At 43.2% G+C, this 24798-nt stretch overlaps 1 long non-coding RNA gene across 1 annotated transcript; it reads right to left on the reverse strand.

Moving 5' to 3' along the window:
- Positions 1–3575: 3575 nt before the first annotated feature.
- LOC143990147 (uncharacterized) lies at positions 3576–24220 on the reverse strand. Its single transcript, XR_013277180.1, has 3 exons — positions 24052–24220; positions 4457–4592; positions 3576–4376 (listed from the first exon to the last, which is right to left on the reverse strand). It is a non-coding gene; the product is annotated as an uncharacterized LOC143990147 (long non-coding RNA).
- Positions 24221–24798: the final 578 nt, after the last annotated feature.

Raw genomic sequence — 24798 nt, forward strand, 5'->3', positions numbered from 1 at the left:
GGTGTTGGCTTTGGACTGAGCGAGCCAAAAGATGTTCTGACTGACACGGAGTGTGTTATACGCCTAAGGGTAGTCATTCCCTGTACATGGCTGGAGGCTACGAGGCCTTGGAACTGATCTGTGGGAAGTATTCTGGTTTGGCCACGCATCTGAGGCCTTTGGATCGTCTGTGGATTTTGCAGGAAACCCCTGCTTGAGGGAGTCTCACCAGCCCAACCTCTGTGGATACTGCAAGCATATTGGAACAAGAATGTTGCAGTCCCGGCTTGGAGCAGCATTAAGAGTCCACCTGCCATCACCTGACTCGTGAGAGAAGCTGCTCCTCTTGCTTCTGTGGCTGCTCCAGGACCCAGTCCTCCGGTCATCCCTCTGGGCCGTGGTCGGGCCAACTTGCTCTCCTTGATGGCAGAATCACAGAGGAAAAATAGTACCAGAGTTGGATAAGCCTGCAAGGGGTGAAAGTGGTGTGCAGTGAGGGAGGGGATACCTGTGGCCTTTAACAGAGATAATGCGGTTGTGCCAATTAAAGCCAGCTCCACACGCAACTATCTCCCGGCCGCAGAATGCACCACATATTCAATTCGGACATCCCCTCTGCCGGGATATCTGAACTGTTTTTAGACAATTTGTCATGGACTGGAAAGTGGAGTGATAGTGAGGAGGAGCAGTTGTGTGACTTGGAAGAGGATGAGGTTCCTCCAGGGCCTAATGCAAGTGTTAAGTTTGAACTGTCTACTAACACTGCTCCATATGTATTACAAAGTCCTTTGAGGAGGATGCCTGGGACCATTGGGTCTCTTAAGTTGTTCCCACTAAACCGATATTGCAAACCCAATATTGTTGCGGGATACCTGTTTCATCATGCTCCGGACCCACGGGTCCTACCTGGGTATGGAGACCCTAAGACACTGCCCAGGCTGTCCAAGGTACAGGGCATCATTATTAAGAAAGCGGCTAAAGAGTATGGATATCTGTATCCTCATATACCGGCCCATCTAGAGGAAGAGATCCAGGATAAAGAAACTTAATGGATAGATGAAGCTGTGTGAAGTTTCCTTCAGATCCCGTTGCGGGTGGACTTCCCAAAGTTGTCACCCAAGATAACCGAGAAGTATATTTCAGTGCAGCACACCTGGTGTGATCATCTGCAGGCCTAACAAGACAGACATTCGACACTACATTACCACGGTAAATGCTAAAGAAGAGGCTTTTGAATTACCAGATCACAGATATTACTGGTGAGTGCTTTTGAAATTGTGCTCACCTACACCATGTGGAATACAAATGTGTGCTTTGCGGAGTTAGGACGCTATACTGGATGCCACTCCACCTCTTGTACAAGAATTGTTGCTAGTGGGAACATTCCTGATGGCTGTATTGCTGGGACTGTACTGGACTGAATGCAGATACAGGGAGTGCCACTGGAGTCACGCTGGCTAGTGCTGTGAAGTTTTCAGTGTGTGTGCCTCCCTCTGAAAAGTAACCTGTTGATGTGACTTTCAACATGTTTTTTCTTCAACCAATGAGGAAATCTTTCTCAGTTCCCTGTTATGCAGACAGACTGAGATTACCATTGCAAGGGCACCTGTGTTCAGAAGTGTGGTCCCTTGCACCATGGCCTGCCTGCTTGTTGCCTGATTGCAGCTGTGCCTTCTGTCCCTGGATTTATACCTAAGAAGAGGGGAAACTGCTGGGAAATGTTGTTCAAACCCGAGTGAAAACCTGATGGACATTGAGGTGTTTAGCTAGAATAAGCTGCGGCAAAGGGGCAAGTTCTAACTTTACAAATTGAATGATGGACTATTATGCCACGTACACACGACAGGACTTTCCGGCAGACTAAGTCCGACAATCTTCCCGACTGACTTTTCAGCAGAGTTCAGACGCACCTCAGAACGAACGGACTTGTTCACACACGATCATTCCAAAAGTCTGCCCATTTAGAACGCGGTGACATACAGCACGTACGATGTGACTAGAAAAAGGAAGTCCAAGAACCAGTACACTACCCTATGGGCTCCTTCTGCGGTTCAGTTTGTGCTTGTGGGGTTTGTATCTGGTTTTCAGTGAGTGTTGGTCAGTTCGTACCTGTATATCAGGGCGAGTCTGGTCCATGAACAGGGCGAGGAGCAGTTCATGGACCATGAATTGGTTACTCCAGCGTGACCAATTATCGCACATGCCTTTGCTTCGTGAGATCCAGGAGAATAATCCTGAGGATTTCAGGAATTATCTCAGGATGACGAACCCTGTTTTTCACAGTCTGTTGGATTTGCTGACCCCTTATATCAGCAGGCAGGATACCTGCATGCAAGGACCTCAAGTTCTCAACAGGCATCTTCCCCCAGACTCTGGGTATCATTATCCCAGAGCCCTGTTCTGCCATCATTCAGGTCCTGCAGAAGGACTATATTAAGGTAAGTTTTATCCTTTAACATTACATTATATGTATTTAATGTTTGATAATGTATTGTATTTATTTCATTATTACCTATTTACCATGATTGTAATATGCTGTGAATGTCCCCTAAATCTTCACGCATGCTGGAAGCTTTTTTAAGACTCCTTTTCTGGCCTACATGCATGTTTGCCTTCACTAACCCAGCATGCTATCCTGAGCCCAAATACACCTATAGCCTAGTCCCTTTAACAATGTATATTATCAGCTCCATTGTACTGCTTTCCCCCGAAACACCCCCAAAATGTGTCCAAATGTAATGTGTGTCCTTAAATTCATTTATAACCCTCCCCCACCCCCTAAAATGTGTCCAAATGTAATGTGTGACCTTAAATTCATTTATAACCCTCCCCCACCCCCCCTAAAATGTGTCCAAATGTAATGTGTGTCCTTAAATTAATTTATAAACCTTCGCCCAGACTGAGTTCTACCAGCATCTCCAGACTGGTGGCCTGGGATTGCCACCTGATGTGGATAACGTGGAAGGGCTCCCCTTTGTCTTCATTGAAAATTAAGTCTTTGGTCTGGGCGAGCACCTGATGAGGCCGTTCCCCCAAAGGACCCTCACCCTGGAGAGGAGGGTTTTTAACTACCGGCTGGCCAGAGCGAGAAGAGTTGTAGAGAATACCTTCAGGATAATGGGCAGCCGGTTCTGCCTGTTTCTGACAGCAATCAATATGACGGACTACAAAATAAACCACATCATCCTGAGCTGTTGCCTCCTACATAGTTTTTTAAGGAAACATTTGCAAAATCATCAGTTAGGCCTGAGGCTGGACTTATTCCTGATTCTTCCCCGACAGGCCTGGATACTGGCTGTACTGGCATGGTTCCCCAAACCGGAGAGAGATATGTGAATTATTTTATGGGTAGGGGGTCATTGCAATGCCAGAATATGTTTAAAATGTATCTTAATTAAAAAAAATTTTGCTGCTAAAATCTAGAGTTTGATTTCTTACTTGCTTTTCTTTTTGGCTGTCTCCTAGGTTCTCCTAGTGCACTTGTAGTGCCAAGTAGATTTACCTTTAGTAAATAAGCCCCATTGTCACTGTAAACACAAAATGACTTACAAAACGGTATTGAGTATTGAAAGAAGAAGCCACACATTGTTGTCTTTTAAAATGTTTACTCTGTGCACATTCATACATGTGCATTTTTAAAATCTGGTTAAACTTTATTTTTGCTTTTTCACAATATTTTCTTTGGTTTTTAGATTTTTTACTCAATATAATTTTTGGGGTTTTTTTTGGTTTTCACAGCATTATATTATTTTTATTTTTGTTTTTTAGATTTTTTTTTTAGAAACAGGCATGTTTTAAAACATAACACACACAACTCTGGAACTTACAAAGTTCAACGTATAAAAGTTGAAGGCAATATCAGACATTATAGTGTCAAAAATGTCTTGATATTGCCTTCATCAGATGGGCTGTAAAAGCCAAATTTTGAAGATGCACACAAATTGGGAGTCCAAATGGGTAATGTCAACATGTGCTATCTCCCATCATGGGGGATCAATGGAAGTGTTTTGTGGGTGCAATCCCTTCTTCTCACCTACTAGCATTATGAGGAAGGGTTTGCACCCACAAAACGTGTACATTGAGATCCCCTGATGGCAGATAACACATGTTGACACACTGTGTGCATCTCCACAATTTGGCTTTTAAAATTTAAAAAACTTAAAATCACAGAATGTGGTAATCCAAAAAGGAAATGAAGCACATGATCGATTTTGTTTTATGGAAAAATGGATTAGATTCTCCCCAAAACATTGATCATGTTCTTAATTTCCTGCTGCATGATGTCCAGGTCGATTGCGCATTGCATCAATCTCCCCATTCCAGGCCATGATCCGCGCAATGTGTCTTTGTGCTCTGTTGTGGGTCCGCCGCTTCCCCTTCCACAACCAGAACATCACCTAAAATTGATGTAAAAATATGTATTTAGAAATATGCAGGCATACATAGATTACCTGAAGCTAGGGTGTCAGACACTCACCTGGTGAGGTGCCCATGTCACCCACTTCCTCCACCGCTCCTTTCCTCCACATCCTCGGGGGGGCTGGGGCTTAATTGCCATTCAGGCTGGCAAGGTTGGGGGTCCCTGGGATCCTGTTGTCTGAGTCTTTTCTCCCCTATGAGAATGAAACAAAAGGTATATTTAGCACACAGATATTTGAGTCCAGAAATAGGAATATGAAACATTGCTTAGAAGTGGTGTACAATTGTCTGTTTGGGAAGAAATCCAAGTTGAAGACATGATTCAAATTCCCTTTTAAACAAACTGCAATACTTACCTTTTTTGGCCAAGTTTCACAAATGGAGACACCCCAAGTATCCCCTGGAGCACCTGTGTGGGTTACCCTAAAAAATGTTCTCTGGTGTCCCACACTAGTGAGTCCAGATGTGTAAATAGCTGCTGAGTGTCCTCTCCTTACATTCCACTGAATCAAGTTTGCAATTCATTCTAGTTTCCAAGACATTTACACAACAATATCCTAAACTTCTTTTAATAGAAAAAATTAGCATTACCAAAATGTAGGTATAACCCAGTACCAGAATGATGTGTCCTACAAATGATGTTTCTACAAACAATGTTTTCTTTGAACGACTGCCCATGAACATGAAGCCATTTCAAACTGTACAATAGTAAAGAAAAGCACATGGAGCAGCAATGCAAGTTAATTATCATTATAGGAACGACAAGTAGTTACTTTTTTGAAGCTCCTTCTTGATGTTGCGATACTGATCCGGCTCCCTCAGTTTTATGTCGGACCATCGCTTCCTCAACTGCTCTTTTATCCTGCGTACCCCAAACTTCTGCTCCAGGGTGCTGACCACAGTTGACATGATGTTGTCCTTTCTTCAATTTGGATGGGTGTATGGACCATGTTTCCCATCATAATCCTCCCTCCTTAAAATCCCCACCATCTCTACCATTTCCTCAAAGGCCTTGTTGGTGGTCTTCAATCTCCTCCTGGATCCAGATGTTTGTGGCTCCGGGCTTTCTTGCACGCTACTTCCACAATGTGTCTCCACCATTTTTCTCAATACACTCCTACTGTGCACCGAAGAGAGAAGGGGCGGGGAATAGTCATCAAAAAGAACATCGGGGGGGGGGGGGGGGGTGACGGAGGTGGAGTTTGACACATGTGTAGTGTATATAAAGCTAACACGCATCGGTCGTACGTCCAATGTAGGGAGATGAGAAATCTGTGGGAGGTCAAACACAGTTGGTATTATAATAAGCAAGCAAGGAAGGCAACACTGGAGACACTTCTGGAATTTGTCAAGACTTGGGTCCTTGAAGCAAACATCAAGTTTTTGGAAAATAAAATTGGGATCTTGAGGAACATGTACAGGAGAGCACAAGAAGATCCAGGCTTCCCTCAGATTAGGAGCATGTTTGCCCCCAGGCTGTGATACTTCCACAAACTTCAGTTTCTGGATGACCAGACTGAAGTGAGGGAATCTCTTTTGACCCTTCCCTGCAGCCTTCCCTGCAGCCTTCCCTCCACCCCAGCAGAGGCTTCCCAGGAACAACTGGGCCCTTCCATCCTTGAGGAAGTGGATGCGCCAGCTGGAGCTGGTATATTAGTTTTTAGAAATATTGATGGTCCTAATATTAATGATGTTAACTAAGATGTTATAATTGCTTACAAATCAATGATTTTATACAAAAAATTATGTATTAATATCACTAGACAGTAGTGGCCAAAAATGTTGGTGACCAGCTTAAAAAATGCTGGGGTCAGAATGTTAGCCTTTTCTATTTATTAACAATTTGCAAGTCATGAGCTGAAAATTTAGTGTGATTGATGAAGCAAAAACTACAACTATGTCCCTTTTTTATACACAGGATGAGCTCAGCCAGGAGGAGGGTCTGGAAAGCCTCAGCCAGGAGGAGGCCGTGCCCACTGGCAGCCAGGAAGAGGCTGTGACCAGTGGAAGGCAGGAAGAGGCTGTGGCCAGTGGCAGCCAGGAGGTGGCTGGGCCCAGTAGGAGCCTCACACAATCACAGGTGCCTCCCCTCCGCATTACCACCAAAAGGCCCAGGAAGGCGACAATGACAGAGGAGGCATCACTTGCTGTCATTCGGAAAGTTCCTGAGAAGCCCAACCCAACCCTGAAGAGGCCTATGGCTGCTATCTGGCCATCAGGTTGGTGGAATTGGAGAAGGGCCAACGCCTCCTCTGTGAGGGAATTTTTGCTGAGGCCCTTCAGAAGGGGTTGAGGGGCCAGCTCACTGAAAACAGCCATATATATGAGCAAGCCCCTCAAGCCCCTATGCCTCCTCTTCCTTTTCCTCCTCCTGCCACAAGTCCACCACCAGAGGCACAGCCTCCAAAAAAGGCTGCAGGGAAGCATGGAGGGAAGGCTGCAGCGAAGAGAAGAAAGTGATGGCCTGGCTTCAGTCTGGTCTGACAGAAGACGCAGACTGTGGTAGTACCACAGCCTGGGGACAGATATGTCATCTGTTGCTTGTCCTGATCTCTGGGTATCCTGGACCAGATTGTGCTCCCGATTATATGGCTGACTTGATGTGTGCCCTTGGGGCCAAAGGGCTTCACAAATTTCAAAAGTTTCTCCAGTGTTGCCTTCCTCTTTATTTTGCTAACCAGAATAAATGGATATTTTATTTTCACTGAATATGTGTTTTTATTCAAAAAGGACAGTTTGTTTGTGAGTAGGCAGGTACATTTCAAAAAGACTATGGGGGTTATTTATGAAAGGCAAATCCACTTTGCAAAGTGCACTTGAAAGTGCAGTCGCTGTAAATCTGGGGGGTAGATGTGAAATGAGGGGAAGCTCTGCTGATTTTATCATCCAATCATGTGCAAGCTAAAATGCTGTTTTTTATTTTCCTTCCATGTCCCCCTCAGATCCACAGTGACAGCACTTCAAAGTGCACTTTCAGTGCAATTTCAAGTGCACTTTGCACTTGTAGTGCAAAATAATTTTTCCTTTTGTAAATAACCCCCTATATCAAATATAACAAATTAACAAGGAACACCAACCTCCTTAAGGTTAATAAAAAATTCAAGATAATAATATTGTGGTAACTTGAAACACAAAAAAAAAACAAATTATATGGAGATTACTAGAAAATCATTTTTAAGTAATTGTAAAATAAATATTGATGAAATAAAAAAATTATAAAATATTAGTATAAAAAATAATTGGAAACATTATTTCTGAAGATCGTGCTTTTAAAAACTAGAATATTAGTCATGAGATGAGGATAAATAATGAAGAAAGAAGTTTGTAAGAAGTCTGTGTGAATATGAGCAGAAAAACAATTTCATTCTTCTAGCATTGTAAAGAAGAAAAGAAGGCGCTGTATTAAAAGATCACAGAATTAGCAGCATGAGGAATGTGCTAGCTTCAATATGACCGCTAGTTTTACTACACCGAGTGCTTCCGTCTTGTACTTGCTTCAGCGCATGCATCGTTTTTGGTCCGTCAGACTAGCACACAGACGAACGGTTTTCCCGATAGAAATTCGAGTCCGTCGGACAGATTTGAAACATGTTCTATTTCTAGGTCCGTCTGAGTTTTTGAAGAAAAAACTCCGCTAGAGCTCACACACGATCGTAATATCCGACGGATTGATTCCGTCAGACCTTTTCTGCCCAAAAGACCAGTCGTGTGTATGCGGCATTATGTGTACCAGGATTGGTCTTGATATGACACAGCCTGCTCTCCTCTTTGGGTGGTCAGATGTAAGCAGACTGCCTGTCTGTTTACACCCAACTGCCATCCGATCCAATCCACCAGGCATATAGGGGAACAGATTCCCATCCATCTGTTATTAGCAGACAGGATTTGATCGGATGTCGGCAGGTGTCAACGGACACATGTCAATTGACACCCAACGCTCCATAGAGGAGAAAAACTGACAGGTGGACCTGATCAGTACGCTAGTGTGAAAGGGGCCTTAAACTGTTTTTTATATCTGTTTTTTTTTTTTTACTGTATGTGTACAATATATGTTTTGTAAGAAAACATTTCATACGTGACCAAGGATTCCCAGAACACGATATGTTTTCTCAGGGAACAGTTGGATAGTAGCAGATTGCCTTGAGGGACTTGCCTGATTGAAATGTCTAAAGGATCACTACTATGAGTCATTCATCTGTGTGTAAATTGAAGCTTGAGCATTTAAGGTATAAAAATAAATCTGGAAAAAAGAGAAAAGAAAGCTTAACTTAGAATTCATGCTTTAGTATCACTTTAACTAGTTTGTTTGATTCAAGAACCCAAAAGAACCATTTCCATTAGGAAATGATGTGGCTAATGGATGTACTGTAATGGATTGTGGCAGCATTCGCTACATACAGTAAGCAGAACTGTGTTCTGGCAACAGATTTGACAACTTTCCATTTGCTGCCGGAATTAAAGAGAGTCAGGCTAAATGTTTCTCTGCCATTCTGGAGAAACCTTGTATTTTTATCTGTGAATACAAGACTTCCTCTGGCTGGAAATGGCTGAAAATCAAGGGGTCATCCTCTCGCCTCTCCTCGGCCAGCCAGAGGATGTTCACTCTTCCCCTATACTCTTTATCTTTACACCCACCATGGAGGTTCCAGGCACCCATAAGGGAAAAGGAAGCTTGGGACTTACGGTGGGGAGAATATTAGACGGGAACAATGACAGATTATCATAGATATGGAAGTGATCAGGTGGCTTTATAGCCACCTGAATCACTTCCACTAGAAAGCTGGCTCTGAAAATGTAAACCATAGGCTTTTATAATAGTTGGGTCTGTTTACAGGTTGGTGCTGCTGCCAATGTAAGCAAAATTAATGTATTATGGTTTTGTACATATTTAATTTACTGTAGTCAGGACTAAAACAATACAATGTTTTAATTTTTTTTTCATCAAGTAAATATGAAATGAGGGGCGTGCCCTGGACATGGAGGAGTGAGTATGTATCTCGCCTCAGCTTCGCTGACACCGCAGCTTACCTCACAGAGCACACTGGCAGATCCTGGCTCTGAAACAGCTCGGATTATGTCCCAAAAGCGACGGAACACAGCCCAACCTTCCGGCACTGACCAATCCTGACAGAGGCAGCTGGATTCCTTCTTCCCTGGGACCCGTGGTAATGGACAGGAAAAATCCAAGATGGTGTCAAGGCAGTTAAACAGCACAAGGCACAGCTAGCAAAGGCTGCAAAGCTCGCTGCATCTCCTCAATCCTCTCCTGGATCGTTAAGTGACTATGCACCCCCAGCCTCCCCTGGCTCCACAGCCTCACGAGACAGAGACTCAGCTATAGCTGACCTCATGGAGGATGGTGATTTGAAGAGACATATTTGGTCTCTCCCCACCAGGGAAGACCTGGAGAAATTTACCATGTGGGTTGAGAAGGCCTTTAAAGAAGAATATAGCCCAGCTTAAAGAGGACATCGCACATTTGAGAACTAGGGTGGAGGAATTAGAACAGAGGCTTGATGAAGTATGACCACCATATCTAGTCTGTAGATGAGATGTGTTATGCCAGCTGGACGACTTTTAAAACCACAGAAGGCGTGCGAACATTTGCATGTGCGGCCTGCCAGAAGCCACTGCTTCCAAAGATATCATCCCCACACTGGTAGGTGTATTCAGAGAAATCCTGGAACTGCCAAATACTGTTCCCATTGAGATTGACATGGCCCATAGAGCTCTTAGACCTCCCTCGCAAGATGTGGACAATCCTAGAGACATTAGCTGCAAGCTACACAAATACACCCTCAAAGATCGTATCATGCAAAAAATGCGTAAAAGACAGTTTTTTGATTTTGACGGTGCTCATCTTTTCTTTTACCAAGACATTTCTCTATGCACCTTAATGCAACGCAGAGTCTTAAAGCCGTTACTGATAGCCCTACAGGAAGCAGGTCTCCCCTACCGTTGGGGTTGCCCATTCTACCTCCAGGTAGCCAAAGAAGGCAGAAAAGTCACGCTGCGCACCAAAGATGACCTACTCCACTTCCTGTCGTCCCTTAACCTGGACCCAGTGGATTTTCCTGATTGGAGGGGGTCCCTCAGAGATGGCATACTACCCGGCCCCCCAGCATTCTCAGCCCTGGCTGCCTGCAAAGCGCCGCAGTCACCGACAAAGTCAACAATGACCTACTTCTGGAGCATCACCCGGTCCCTCTACCACCAGAGACTGATGGGTCTGAATGGTTTACTCTGTTTCAGTAATAGCCTGGATGCCTTGGAAGATCCTTGACACTGCACGGCAGTGGCATTCACATTTCAGAGACAAGTGTTTACGGGAGTTGCAGGTAGGCCTTCCCTACATCCATAGCCTCTGGGCAACACCCTTATATGGGTTTAGATCCCTGTTGGGACAGCGGGCCTGGGTCTGGGGATACCCCTATGGAATGGAGGTTCCTTCAACTCAGCCTGCAGTTATGTTCATCCTCTGTTTGGCTTTACCTGACAGTCAGTCATGTTTGTGTTTTCCATGGTGTTTACTTATGTATAACCTTTTCCTTTTTTCCCTTTTTTCTATCTCCTTTCCTCCCCTTCCCAGGATCCATCGAGTACCTCGTTGCCCGTTGTTACAAATTTATTCACAAAAATGGTACACAGAATCGTTTTACAGAACAGTATAAAAATACATATGTACAGTGCCTTGCGAAAGTATTCAGCCCCCTTGAACTTTTCAACCTTTTGCCATATTTCAGGCTTCAAACATAAAGATATAAAATTTTAATTTTTATGTGAAGAATCACAAAACAAGTGGGACACAATTGTGAAGTGGAACGAAATATATTGGATAATTTAAACTTTTTTAGCAAATAAAAAACTGAAAAGTGGTGTGTGCAAAATTATTCGGCCCCTTTACTTTCAGTGCAGCAAACTCACTCCAGATGTTCAGCGAGGATCTCTGAATGATCCAATGTTGTCCTAAATGACCGATGGTGATAAATAGAATCCACCTGTGTGTAATCAAGTCTCTGTATAAATGCACCTGCTCTGTGATAGTCTCAGGGTTCTGTTGAAAGCTCAGAGAGCATCATGAAGACCAAGGAACACACCAGGCAGGTCCGTAATACTGTTGTGGAGAAGTTTAAAGCCGGATTTGGATACAAAAAGATTTCCCAAGCTTTAAACATCCCAAGCAGCACTGTGCAACCGATCATTTTGAAATGGAAGGAGTATCAGACCACTGCAAATCTACCAAGACCTGGCCGTCCCTCTAAACTTTCAGCTCAGACAAGGAGAAGACTGATCAGAGATGCAGCCAAGAGGCCCATGATCACTCTGGATGAACTGCAGGGAACTACAGCTGAGGTGGGAGAGTCTGTCCATAGGACAACAATCAGTCGTACACTGCACAAATCTGGCCTTTATGGAAGAATGGCAAGAAGAAAGCCATTTCTCAAAGATATCCATAAAAAGTCTTGTCTAAAGTTTGCCACAAGCCACCTGGGAGACACACCAATCAAACTTTTTGCCCACGATGCAAAACGATATGTTTGGCGTAAAAGCAACACAGCTCATCACACTCAACACACCATCCCCACTGTCAAACATGGTGGTGACAGCATCATGGTTTGGGCCTGCTTCTCTTCAGCAGGGACAGGGAAGATGGTTAAAATTGAGGGGAAGATGGATGCAGCCAAATACAGGACCATTCTGGATGAAAACCTGTTGGAGTCTGCAAAAGACCTGAAACTGGGACGGAGATTTATCTTCCAACAAGACAATGATCCCAAACATACAGCAAAATCTACAAAGGAATGGTTCACAAATAAACGTATCCAGGTGTTAGAATGGCCAAGTCAAAGTCCAGACCTGAATCCAATCGAGAATCTGTGGAAAGAGCTGAAAACTGCTGTTCACAAACGCTCTCCATCCAACCTCACTGAGCTCGAGCTGTTTTGCAAGGAAGAATGGGCAAGAATTTCAGTCTCTCGATGTGCAAAACTGATAGAGACATACCCCAAGCGACTTGCAGCTGTAATCGCAGCAAAAGGTGGCTCTACAAAGTATTAACGCAAGGGGGCTGAATAATTTTGCACGCCCCACTTTTAATTTTTTTATTAGTTAAAAAAGTTTCAAAAATCCAATAGATTTTGTTCCACTTCACAATTGTGTCCCACTTGTTGGTGATTCGTCACAAAAAATAAAAATGTCATATCGTTATGTTTGAAGCCTGAAATGTGGCAAAAGGTTGAAAAGTTCAAGGGGGCCGAATACTTGAGCAAAGGCACTGTATATCAATGCGTGGAATCATTAGGGTTGCCACCTTTTCTTCAAGCCAAACCCGAACACTTTCACGGCACACAGCAATTTTTTTGTACTACACTCTATAGGATTGTAAAATACCTGGGACACCTTTTTGGTTACCCAAAGAGAGTAGTAATGAGGTGTGCTATGGTGAACAGTGGCTGTGGCCAAATTGCATTAACGGGGGGAGGGTGGGGGGACTTAATGGGGAGTGGTTAAACAAAAGCATTTGTGTACCCAAAAAATATGATTCGATTAATAAAAGAAATGTCAGTTAAAATATGAAACTAGCCTACCTTAAAATTGGACACTGTCAGCCAGTAGGGCAGTGGATGGTATCAGTAGAGCAGAGGACGGTGTCAGTAGAGCAGAGGAGGGGGCTGACAGAGAGGAAGGGGGCTGACAGAGAGGAGGGGGCTGACAGAGAGGAGGGGGGCTGACAGAGGAGGGGCTGACAAAGGAGGGGCTGACAGATGAGGGGGGCAGACAGAGGAGAGGGGGACTGACAGAGGGGGGCTGACAGAGGAGATGGGACTGACAGAGGGTGGGGGCTGACAGAGGGGGGGGCTGACAGAGGAGGGGGGACTGACAGAGGGGGGGCTGACAGAGGAGAGGGGACTGACAGAGGGGGGCTGACAGAGGAGAGGGGACTGACAGAGGGGGGGCTGACAGAGGAGAGGGGACTGACAGAAGAGGTGGGTTGACAGAGGAGAGGGGACTGACAGAGGGGGGCTGACAGGGGGGGCGCTGACAAAGGGGGGGCTGACAGAGGAGAGGGGACTGATAAAGGGGGGACTGACAGGGGAGGGGGGTTGACAGAGGAGAGGGGACTGACAGAGGGGGGTTTACAGAGGAGAGGGGACTGACAGAGGGGGGTTTACAGAGGAGAGGGGACTGACAGGGGGGGGCTGACAGAGGATGGCGCTGACAGAGGAGAGGGGACTGATGGGGGGTTTACAGAGGAGAGGGGACTGACAGAGGGGGGCTGACAGAGGAGGTGGCTGACAGAGGAGGTGGCTGACAGAGGGGGGGCTGACAGAGGAGAGGGGTCTGACAGAGGAGAGGCGACTGACAGAGGAGAGGGGACTGACAGGGGGGGTTTACAGAGGAGAGGGGGCTGACAGAGGGGGGGCTGACAGAGGGGGGGCTGACAGAGGGGGGGCTTACAGAGGAGGGGGCTGACAGGGGGGGCTGACAGAGGGGAGGGGTCTGACAAAGGGGGGACTGACAGAGGAGAGGAAACTGACAGAGGAGGGGGGCTGGCATGGTGCTGGGAGAAGAGAGCCACTGTGAGCTGCAGCATTTAGGATTCATTAGCCTAGCGCTGCATTGACAGGGGCAAGTGGACAAGGGGACTGACTCACCACTGTCGCCATTCACCATTGGCAGTGCTGGAACAGGGGAAGGAGGGGGCCCGGGGGGAGCTCGCTGCTTGCGGGAGAGAGAGAGCGCATTCAGAGCAGGCTGCATTTGCCGATCGGCACAGCCACACTTTTACGGGGGGAGAGGTGCCTGAGGTGGGCGGAGGAGAACGCTCACCACTGAAGCCACACAGGACAGGAGCCGTCAGGGGGGCAGGTGCTATTGTAGAGTGTACATCCAGTGACGGGGGTCTCGCTGCTGGAGGGACACAGGGTGAAGCGCAGTCTCAGCTACAGGAGTGGGGGGGCTATGCTGTTGGTGGCCTGGAGGTATAATAAACTCTCATCTCCCACCACACTGGCTGGAGCCTATGCTGCTGTGTCCGGGTTTCATGAGGAGAGAAACCCGGGCACAGCTGTCAAAACCCGGACTGTTCGGGTCATTCCCGTACAGGTGGCAACCCTAGGAATCATACATATATATAGTATGCACAACATCAAAGGTTTCATATAAGGTTTTATCATGTGAACTCCAAAACGCCTGACACTTTCAGGAAAACATTCCCTTCTATCAGAGGCATATCTAAGGAGAACAAATAGCTGTAGTCATTTATTTGTAAATGAACAAAACAACTGAGAATAAATCTCATATCAAGAGTAAATAGTTGTCTGTGAGTATATATATAAATGTATATAAAAGATGTTATCTGCCAGAATTATTGATAGATCGCTCCACGGAGATGCACAGCCAGAAAGTGCTAGGGACCCATAGGTGGCCCGCATCATACCCCGCACATAGGTCTTATATTATGCTGTTGGGGGAACAAACAATCTACACGTGTGGCGTCTAGGCAGTTGAACATCTTTGATATACATTTATATATATATATATATATATATATATATATCTATATATATATATATATATATATATATATATACATACTGACACACAACTATTTACTCTTGATATGAGATTTATTCTCAGTTGTTTTGTTCATTTACAAGTAAATGACTACAGCTATTTAGTCTCCTTAGATATGCCTCTGAAGAAGGGAATGTTTTCCTGAAACAGGCAGTTTTCCAATTTGTCCGATAGGATACATTCCGTCGGAATCTCCGACCGTGTGTACAAGGGCTTAGCCCTTGTACACACGGTCGGAGATTCCGACGGAATGTGTCCTATCAGACCGTTTTGTCACGTTAATCCGACTGTGTGTGGTCTCCATCGGACTGTTGCGTCGGAGTATCCGACGGACCAAGTTTTCCAACTTGTCCGTAAAAATTTTCCTACAAAATGCTCCGATCGGACATACTCCAATCATGTGTAGCCTACTCCGACGGACAAAGTGCCACGCATGCTCAGATCAAATTCCTAGACCAAAACTATTGGCTACTGGCCTGAACGTAGTCCCGTCGTAACGAAATAACATCATCACGTTATGTACAATCGGATCTTCCGACAACTTTGTGTGTATGCAACAGTTTCGGACAAAATCTGTCTGACAAAATCCAACGGATTTGGTTGTCAGAATGTCCGACCGTGTGTACAAGGGCTTAGACCTATCGAGCTGCGATTGGTTAAGTCTCACCGCTAACTCGCTGATGCTTGTTCACTAACAGGCAGAGGCGGCGAGTCCCGGGATAACCTTCACTGGCGTGTGGACACAGGACAGCTGCATAGTCACGCCCATACGCATTTCGTAATCACGTCTTCAGCGGGCGGGATTCCCCGCTAGCAGTGAGCTAGCATCAGCGAGTTAGTGGTGAGACTTAACCGATTGCGGCTGGATACGTCTGTTTCTTGGTGCAAGAGTGATATGTTTAGACTGTAAGCAGATTTTATTGTCTGTGGAGTGCGATTTTAAAATTAAACAGGTTTACACTATGGATATCCCCTTGCTTGTGTTTTTTTGCATGATCATATGGATAAGCAAATTGAATTACAAGCGAGATCCTGGTGAGAGTGAATCTCCTGGCTGAGTATTATTTTGATGGTAGTGTGCTTTCAGCAACTATTTGAGCAACACAGTGTGAGACTTGTGAAGCGCCTGTTATTAACCCTTTAGGGGGTAAGTGCACAACCAAAGGGGGTCACACTGAGCACAAGGTATTTTTTTCTCTGCCTGCATGGTGTGGTGTGTATTCTCTGTGAGGATTTCCTACAAACCCGGGGATTCCTGGAGCACTTCACGCACTTTATGAACTTTCTTCTTGGGGACTTTATGATATTTATGAATTATATGTCCTTATTAACTGTATTTATTATAGAGTGTATGTTTTTGCACATGTTTATTCATTAGATTATAAGTGCTGTTAATATGGTAATACTTTTTATAACTACGGTTTGGATTGTGTTTCTACATATGTTTAAGGATTTGATATATGACTGATAACAGCAGCTCTTGTAGGATTATTGTTTTGTTTTACATTGAGAGCTAGGATCAGTAATATAATTTCATTGTACTACTGATATCTTTTATTACAAATAAAGAGACTGTTGCATAAATAATAAAATACTTTAAAAATAAGAAACTGATATTTAAAGAATTCATAGGGTGGAGAATTCGATCTCATAGCCATCATAATTCAGATAATTAAATTAAAAAAATACAATCAAAGCATTTAAATTGGTGATACACACCTATGAAGTCTTCACTAAACAGTGTATGAAATTTGGGCGGAGAGAGAGTATGTTATCCAAATGGATATTGATGTCAGGTGTAGATGGAAATAGTCCAAGGAACCATCCAAAGCCACATAGACATTCTATGCAATATTTGAAAAGCATTAAATAGCCTTTTTGTTAGAATGGTTGAAACATCTTAGCACTGATCAAGTCCTAATGAGAGTAATCAAAAGAAACACCAACCTATCTGAGAGATCTCAAGGTCTTATGTCAGGATCACATCAAGCGGATTGGATATACTCAATAGGGAGCCAAGCTTCAAAGAATGTTCACAATGAAATATTAAATGGGATCTCAGGCAAACACCAGATCCACCAGGATGTGTGGACAAACATATCATTAGAAGTGGTTCATACAGGGACACAACATAAGGGTCATACAAGCGCATATAACAAGAAAATACCGGTCCATCAACTCCACAGAATGTCTCTCCACCGCTATACAAACTGCCACATTGAACATCTGAAAAATCAGTTCCCCTAAATACCATAAGATACACCTGATTCTTATCCATTGAGATGTCATTAGCGTGCGCCGACGTGCCGCAATATGTCATCAACGGTACGACTCCAGACTGTGCATGTGGACATGCGCAGTATTGCATGACGATTTGTAACTGTGATACACAAAAAACAAAAACATCTTCCCATCTGCAAGTCTGATATCTGTGTGCACCACCTAGTGGATCTAACACAGAAGACAAGAGGGTGGGGACTCAAACACTCGCCCAGGAGAAATAGACCTCCAAAAACAACCGGAAGTCGGACATGGGGAGTAATGACTCCTATTCACAAGGATCCAATCCAAGACTAAGGAATATAATTGAAGGATAAAGAGGGGATAAAGAATTATACTAATCTAAAAATACAAAATATATATTAATCCATTAGATAGTATTAACTATGTCAGTTCAATATCAAAGTGTCCATACAACCATTGTTTATATAAAATTCTAAGCCTTTTAGAAATGATATAATGAGAGACGGGGATAGTGCCATGAGGTCATAAGGGATACTAATTGGTCCCATAGGATCAACGCTTACAAGAAGGGTCCGTAGGAGCTGACTTCATTAATCACTGGGGGATTAAGAGCAGAAAGCTTTTCAATCCAGTAAATCTTGGCCCTTAAGATAGCATTGTCCCAGTCGTCACCCCTAGGGTTAGGGGAGACAAGTTCCAATACAAAAAAGGAAATCACTGAATTATCAAATCTGTGATGTAAACCTATGGGTCGAGTGACTGGTGTCACAATAGATGATCTCTCTTTCTTAATCCGAGCTCACGAATGGTCTTGCCTATGTAAAATGCATGGCATTGACAAGTCATCAAATAAATCACTCCACTAGTAGCACAATCAGCATATTGTCTCGACTGGAACCAGTATCATCCAGTGAGGTTGCCCTCCTAAATACCAACTCTGGGGTAGAACGTACGTATTTGGCCAGAGTATAATCTTCGGCTAAAAGGTGCCAGTTATTAGAAATCAGCAAGCGTAAAGAGTGTTCATTAGCAGAAAAATGAGTGATGAATTTCACTGTATTAATTTCGGTTTTGGAAGTTTTTTTGATTAGAAGTTCAGCTCTGGGTCTTATTCTAGCTTTATTGAAGGCTTTCCTCAACAAAGTTCTAGAATATCCCCTGTCAGATTGTCTTGATCTTAAAAGATCAGTCTGACTAAAGAAATCTTCCTCAGATGAGCAATTCCTGCAAATGCGCAGGTATTGCGCATATGGTATGCTTCTGATGAGTGGAGCAGGGTGAGAACTTTTAGCATGCAAGATAGTATTACTGAGCTAGGCTTACAATATAAATCAGTAGTGATGTAGCCATTTTCATCAATACAGTTGAACAAATCCAGAAATGCCATTTTAACAGCATTAAATGTGTGTGTAAATTTCAAATTGAAATCATTGATGTTAAGGGCATCGAGAAACCCCAACAGTTCATCTCTAGACCATGTCCACACAATCAGAAAATCGTTAATGAACCAAAACCAAAATTGTACATGATTCAAATAAGGCAGAAATCTTTTCATAGGAGAACAACCACCTCTCCCATCCCCCCAAATATAAATTGGCATAAGCCGGTGCACAACAAGTGCCCATTGCCACTCATTCCTTTGTAAGTAGGCTTGATTCATGAAGACAAAATTATTTCTGGTAAGTATAAATCTAAATTGATCCAGAATACATACATTATGGGACCAGTTGGTATGACCCTGCTCTTTCAGAAAGGACTCGATCACCCAGATACCCCGCTCATACAGGATACTGGAGTACAAAGCCTCTATATCCACAGCTACGAACAGGGCACCCGGGGGAACATGTGGCATTAAAAATGAGTCCACATATCTACTAGCCTTTTCCGTTAAGGATTTGTTTCCAGAAATAATGAGTCTCCCAGGGCGATTTTATGAAATTTTGTGAATCTTGGGGGGGGGGGGGGGGGGGGGGCATAAAAAGTATCCAATCTTGGAAATTTGGGGATCATGTATTCTAGGATTTTTTGGTCAATCAATCCCTTAAGATAGTCATTTGTACATAGAGCATGTAGTTCATCAATATATACCGTAATTTGTTGTGAATCAATTTTGCAGTAACATTCATGATTTTTTAAGATGTTAATACACATTTTTTGATATTGGGGGTGGGACATCAGAGCAATGTTCACACCCTTGTCTGAGGGTTTTATGACAATGTCATCACGTAATTACAAGGATTTTAGAGCCTCTTGTTGTTCACTGGAAATATTCCGCTCCGCTCTATCCCACTGTTAGGACTTCAAGTCTCTAATTGTTAATTGCAAAAACACCCATATTTTAGGAGAGGCAGATAGATCAGGGAAATGGCGGGACTTTGGTTTAAAGGGAGTACTTATATAGTTGCTGGCAGAAGGGACAGCTCTCTCTGTCACAATACAAGAGGGAACAGGATCATCCGGGTTACTTTCCTTAAAAAGAAGCATGAGCTGAATGAGGGCTCGGAATTCGTCCATTGTGAAATGTTTAACTTGTTCGGTAAGCTCCTTTTCCAGTTTTTTATTATTTCGTTCCGAGTCAAACATAAATCTGTAGGTCAATCTACGGGCAAAAAGATAAAGGTCCTTAATAGTTTCTGATATATTGATTGGTTGGGCTGGGCAAAAGCCCAATCCCAATTGTAATATTGACCTTTGTGCTGAACTGAGTTTAATGGTAGTTAGATTTATGATATTGAGCTACTGGATTCTGGATTCTGGATTGACTACTGGATTTTGAGGATTAGATGGACGATAAACAAAGGCATTTAGATTCCCCTGCTTCTTGGCCTTCTGAAGGGCCAGGGTGGGATCTAAAGGGATCCCCCTAGATAGTATTCCCTGCAGTGCGGGGGTAAACTTACTACCTGTAGCCTGTTTCCTCATCTGGGATGGCATCTCAGGACGCTATTTATGTTTGGGGACAGATGGTGAATATGCGCCACCTCGAGTACCTTTGTTAGAACATGGTATTGGTGCTCCAGATGAGCGACCCTGTGTCTGAAAAAAGGAAGAGGTAGATAATGATGAATCGGATTCAATCGTTTCCTCATTCCTAAACTGGGCTGTTGAATTAGGTCTCCGCTCACGTCCCCTGCCACCCTCACCTCTACCCATTCATTTATAGGTATAGCCTTGTGAAAAGGCCAATTTGTCCAGATTAAATTTCTTTTTTTTTTCACAACAATATCCCTATTCATAGTCTCCAATCTCTCTCTAATCTCTTTCCATTATAAGTAAACACCTTTATACTATGCACGTTTACAAATATTTATTATACGTTCTTGTTTGATGGCACAAGATGAAACGCATGTCACCAATGCATTGAATACTGCAAATGTATGTTAAGATAAGTACTTATACCAAATAAACAAAGTTTTATAAAAAAAAAAGTAAATATGAAATATTTTATATTCTAATTTTGTAATTGTTTAACATGCTAGCCAAGTGTTACACCTTTTTAAAGTAGAATTCAAGCTTTAATACCACTTTAAATAAAAAATTTGAGCTAGTGTGGCTGCAATATGCAGAATTGTGCATTAATGGCATACGTTCCTGAATACATACAGCATAAAATATAAGCAGCTATTAGTACAGTGTCTATAGACATGTTTCAGACTGTCGAGGAAAGCGTAAAAATAGCACTGGACCCGTAAGGTTATATTCTTGGTATTGCTATCCTGAAGTATACTGATGTAAATAATCTGGTTCCCGAGCATGCAGCTTTTACACCCCAGAGGATTTGCATCGTCTCCTTGGCTTGTAGTGTAATGTAACAAAAGTAGAAATTGAAACGCCACACATCTGCTAAGAGGTCCAGATACAACTTTTTTTTCCAACAAAAGCAAGAGGGGCCATGCAAAGAGCATCCAATGTGTTAAAGGTGCTGACAAGGTCTGTGCTTGCAAACACGATCCAAAAAAGCCAGCATCTCGATGTAGCGCAGTAAAACAAGCTTTATTGTAGATCAAAATGGGTAAAATACAGCACAGAAACGTTGACATATTTCATCCCCTATGGGCCCTACTCATAACGTTATGAGCAAAGCCCATATCAGCTGAAACGCATCAATATTTCTGTGCTGGATTTTACCCCCCTTGTACCATTTGATCTAAAATAAATCTTGTTATACTGCACTACATCTAGGTGCTCTTTTGATCATGGTACTGGAGGGGCTTTGAGTGAGGCACTAATATAAAGATTTACTTCACGGGATCGGGTTCCTATGGCATTTCTCTTGTGCATACCTCGAATGAGGGACACCTGTTAGCAAAAGTATGTAGGCATAGGACACACCCCCTGCCATGCCCCCTTACAGGAGAATTATACAAAAAAAATATTAGTTAAACCCACAAGTGCCTTTTTTTCCCCTCTACTATTCTTTATTTTGGCTTCTGAAACTTATAAATGCAGCAAATTAAAAATTGGATGAAAGTTTAGCACTGGTAAACACATTTGGAAAGAAATGTACATGTTATATACAACTGTATAGATCAGACCAAAATGAGGAACAAATGAGGAGGAAAGAGGGACTTACAAATCAGGGACAGTCCCTCGAAATCAGGGACAGTTGGGAGCTTTGCTGTTGTGCTTGCAATCACTTTAAAAATAATAACGCTAAAGGTCCAGTTCACTTCTAGGCCCTTGACATTGTTTTCAATCAAGCCACTGATGAATCTGGCATTTTTGGACCCTCCAATGTGCTGAATACACATTGAAGGGTCCAAAAATACACAATGTGCTTGAAATAAAGTTGCATCTGGATCTCTTAGCAGCGGTGTGGCACTTTAGTTTCCATTTTTTTTCCATATTTTAGCCTGTCATTTTGATAGGCCGCTGGCAGTGGGGCTGGGCACTGCACCTGTGCCTTTTAGCGCCCAAAAATGACGATGTTTGACACTGCTGGGCTGAACTACCTGTGTACTTGAGGCCTGATGGCTTAATTCTGCAGATAAAGCTGAAGAAAATGGGATTGTGTAGTCTTAAACATGTAAAATCTCACTCTTTTCTCTTAAAAAAGATGTGTGTGTGTGTTCTATTCAGTAAATGTTCAATGAAGCCAGGGAAAAATAATTGTTTGTAGGTTGCTATATTTGCCGTTGGATATTTAAAATAATCTATACACTGCTACTGTGTTTCCTGTGAGTGGGGAGTATAGTTTATGCTATGTTTATGACATGAATCCTGCTGTGAGAACATGTTGTTCTCACTGACTGGTAGTTACGTAAATATACACATGTGATTTCAGTTACAGGCTATTATCAGTATGTGTGGTTAACACACTACTTGAGTATTACTTTATATGTTTTATGTATTTTTTTGTTCCTTTTAAATTTTTGAAGATAATTAAATAAAAATGCTTTTATAGTTATTTGTATACATAAATTGGAATTGTAAGCCTGCATCACACTTGTGCAGTGTGTTCACGAAATGTGCAAAAAGTGTGTGTCGTGCTTGTGGTGCATAAATGAAACCCCAAAGGAGGAAAGCAAGGCATGCAACGCAGTTTTGTGTGTGGGGGAGGGGGGGAGGTGCACAAAACGCAGCAAGATGCTTGGTTAAAAGCACTCAAATCTTAATAAGATGCATGAGTAACAAGTGTCAAAAATTTGCGAAAATTGACATATTGCATAATGCGCTACAGTAGTGTGAATGGGGGCTTTGTGATTGTATAACACCCAGATAAGGCTGTTGCTGAGGCGAATCTGGCATTTTTCCTGCTTCCATAAAAGTTACATGCTTGCTTTAAAGAGCAAACATGCATGTAAATGATTATGTAAGAAAAAACAACAAAAGTTGTTTCCACATGTCCAACCACTATTTAGTGCTAATGGATAGTCAAGATATCTCCTGACTGCATTCAATAAACCTAGCATTGATATAACAACGACAGAGTTTGAGTTATTAAATTATTGCATCACCTTCAGATTCAGTCACTGTTGACATTTTTTGTATTGTTTGTCTCTGGTTGTTTGCCCCTAGGGCTGTCCACAGTCTGTATTTTAAACTTTTTTTTTTCATTCTTTTTATTGACTTTTAAAAGGAGAAGTACAGCCAAAGCTTGTTTTCAGTAGACAGTGGGCTGAAGCCTGCTGTCGGCTGACGTCACAGAGCCGGTCCAGGCTGGGGAAAGATTGCGACAATATAGTCGGGATCCATCCAGAACCCTAAACTGGCACCTAGCTCAGCTTCTGAGTGAGCGCTGGGAGCCTGAGCCAGACACTCCCACCATCTCCACAGCCCAGCGCTCTAGTAAGGGGGGGGGGGGCAGGACAGAGAGCCAGTATCTGGCAGTCACCAGCTCTCTGCTCATGGAGTTCTGAGAACAGAGTGATCATCTGTGTTTGATCACGACGTTCTCAGTCTTAGTGCCAACTGTAGACAGATGCAGCATTGGACCGATGCTGCAGCCACCTAGGTAAATATGATTCTTGAAAAAAAGAATGCTGGACTTATGTTTTAAAGTGTTTAGAGTACAAAACAGAGCCAAGTGGGCATACCCCAGCTCAAGGCACTATACAATAAAAAAGAATTTAAAAAAACTGCTTATGTATCAAAACTAAGACATGCTCAGGTCAATCAAAGAAAGGTAAGGAGCAGAAGGAATTAGAACATGTTCCAGCAGTTCCTTATTGATTTATTCTGGTAAAAAAACAGAAGAAAAATGCATGAAAAATTTATCCCTTTAAATCCTAGGTAAAAAAAAAAAACATGCACAAAAAATACACTTCTCCATTAAAAGAGAAGTTGAGGATTTTTATTATTATTTTTTTTTTTTTTAGAAATCATACTTACCGAGGTGGATGCAGAATCGGTCTGATGCCGCACCTGTCCCGTACCGGCTCTGCAGCTGATAACCAAGCAAGCAAACACAGCTGATCACTCTGTTCTCAGAGTTCCCTGAGCATTGAGCAAAGGTAAGGAGCAGAAGGAAATATAACATGTTCCAGCAGTTCCTTATTGATTTATTCTGGTAAAAAAAAACAGAAGAAAAATGCATGAAAAATGTATCCCTTTAAATCCTATGTAAAGAAAAACATGCACAAAAATTACACTTCTCCATTAAAAGAGAAGTTGAGGATTTTTATAATTTATTTTTTTATTTTTTTAGAAATCATACTTACCGAGGTGGATGCAGAATCGGTCTGATGCTGCACCTGTCCCTCACTGGCTCTAAAGCTGATAACCGAGTGATCAAACATTGCTGATTACTCTGTTCTCAGAGCTCCCTGAGCACTTTATTCCCCCCTCCTCTCCCATGCTCACTGGAGCACTGGGCTGAGCCTGGAGTGGCACTGTGACGTCAGCCGACAGCGGGCTTCAGCCCACTCTCTGCTGAAAATGGGTCACACTGCACTCCTCTGATTCATGCAACCACACATACTCCCAGTGAGAAGACGCATTGTGAACAAGCGCCAGCGATCCTGCTTTAATCCTGCACGATCTGTGCATCTGCTGGCCTGGGGAGCATTCCTACTACGATAGATTGTTCATCTGCCTCCCCTGCACCAATCCTGACCTGTATTTTTCATCCTGCCTACC

Source organism: Lithobates pipiens, unplaced genomic scaffold (assembly GCF_037356315.1).
Source record: "Lithobates pipiens isolate NorthernLeopardFrog02 unplaced genomic scaffold, aLitPip1_a1.2 Scaffold_18, whole genome shotgun sequence".
In the NCBI taxonomy this organism is placed as follows: Eukaryota; Metazoa; Chordata; class Amphibia; order Anura; family Ranidae; genus Lithobates; species Lithobates pipiens.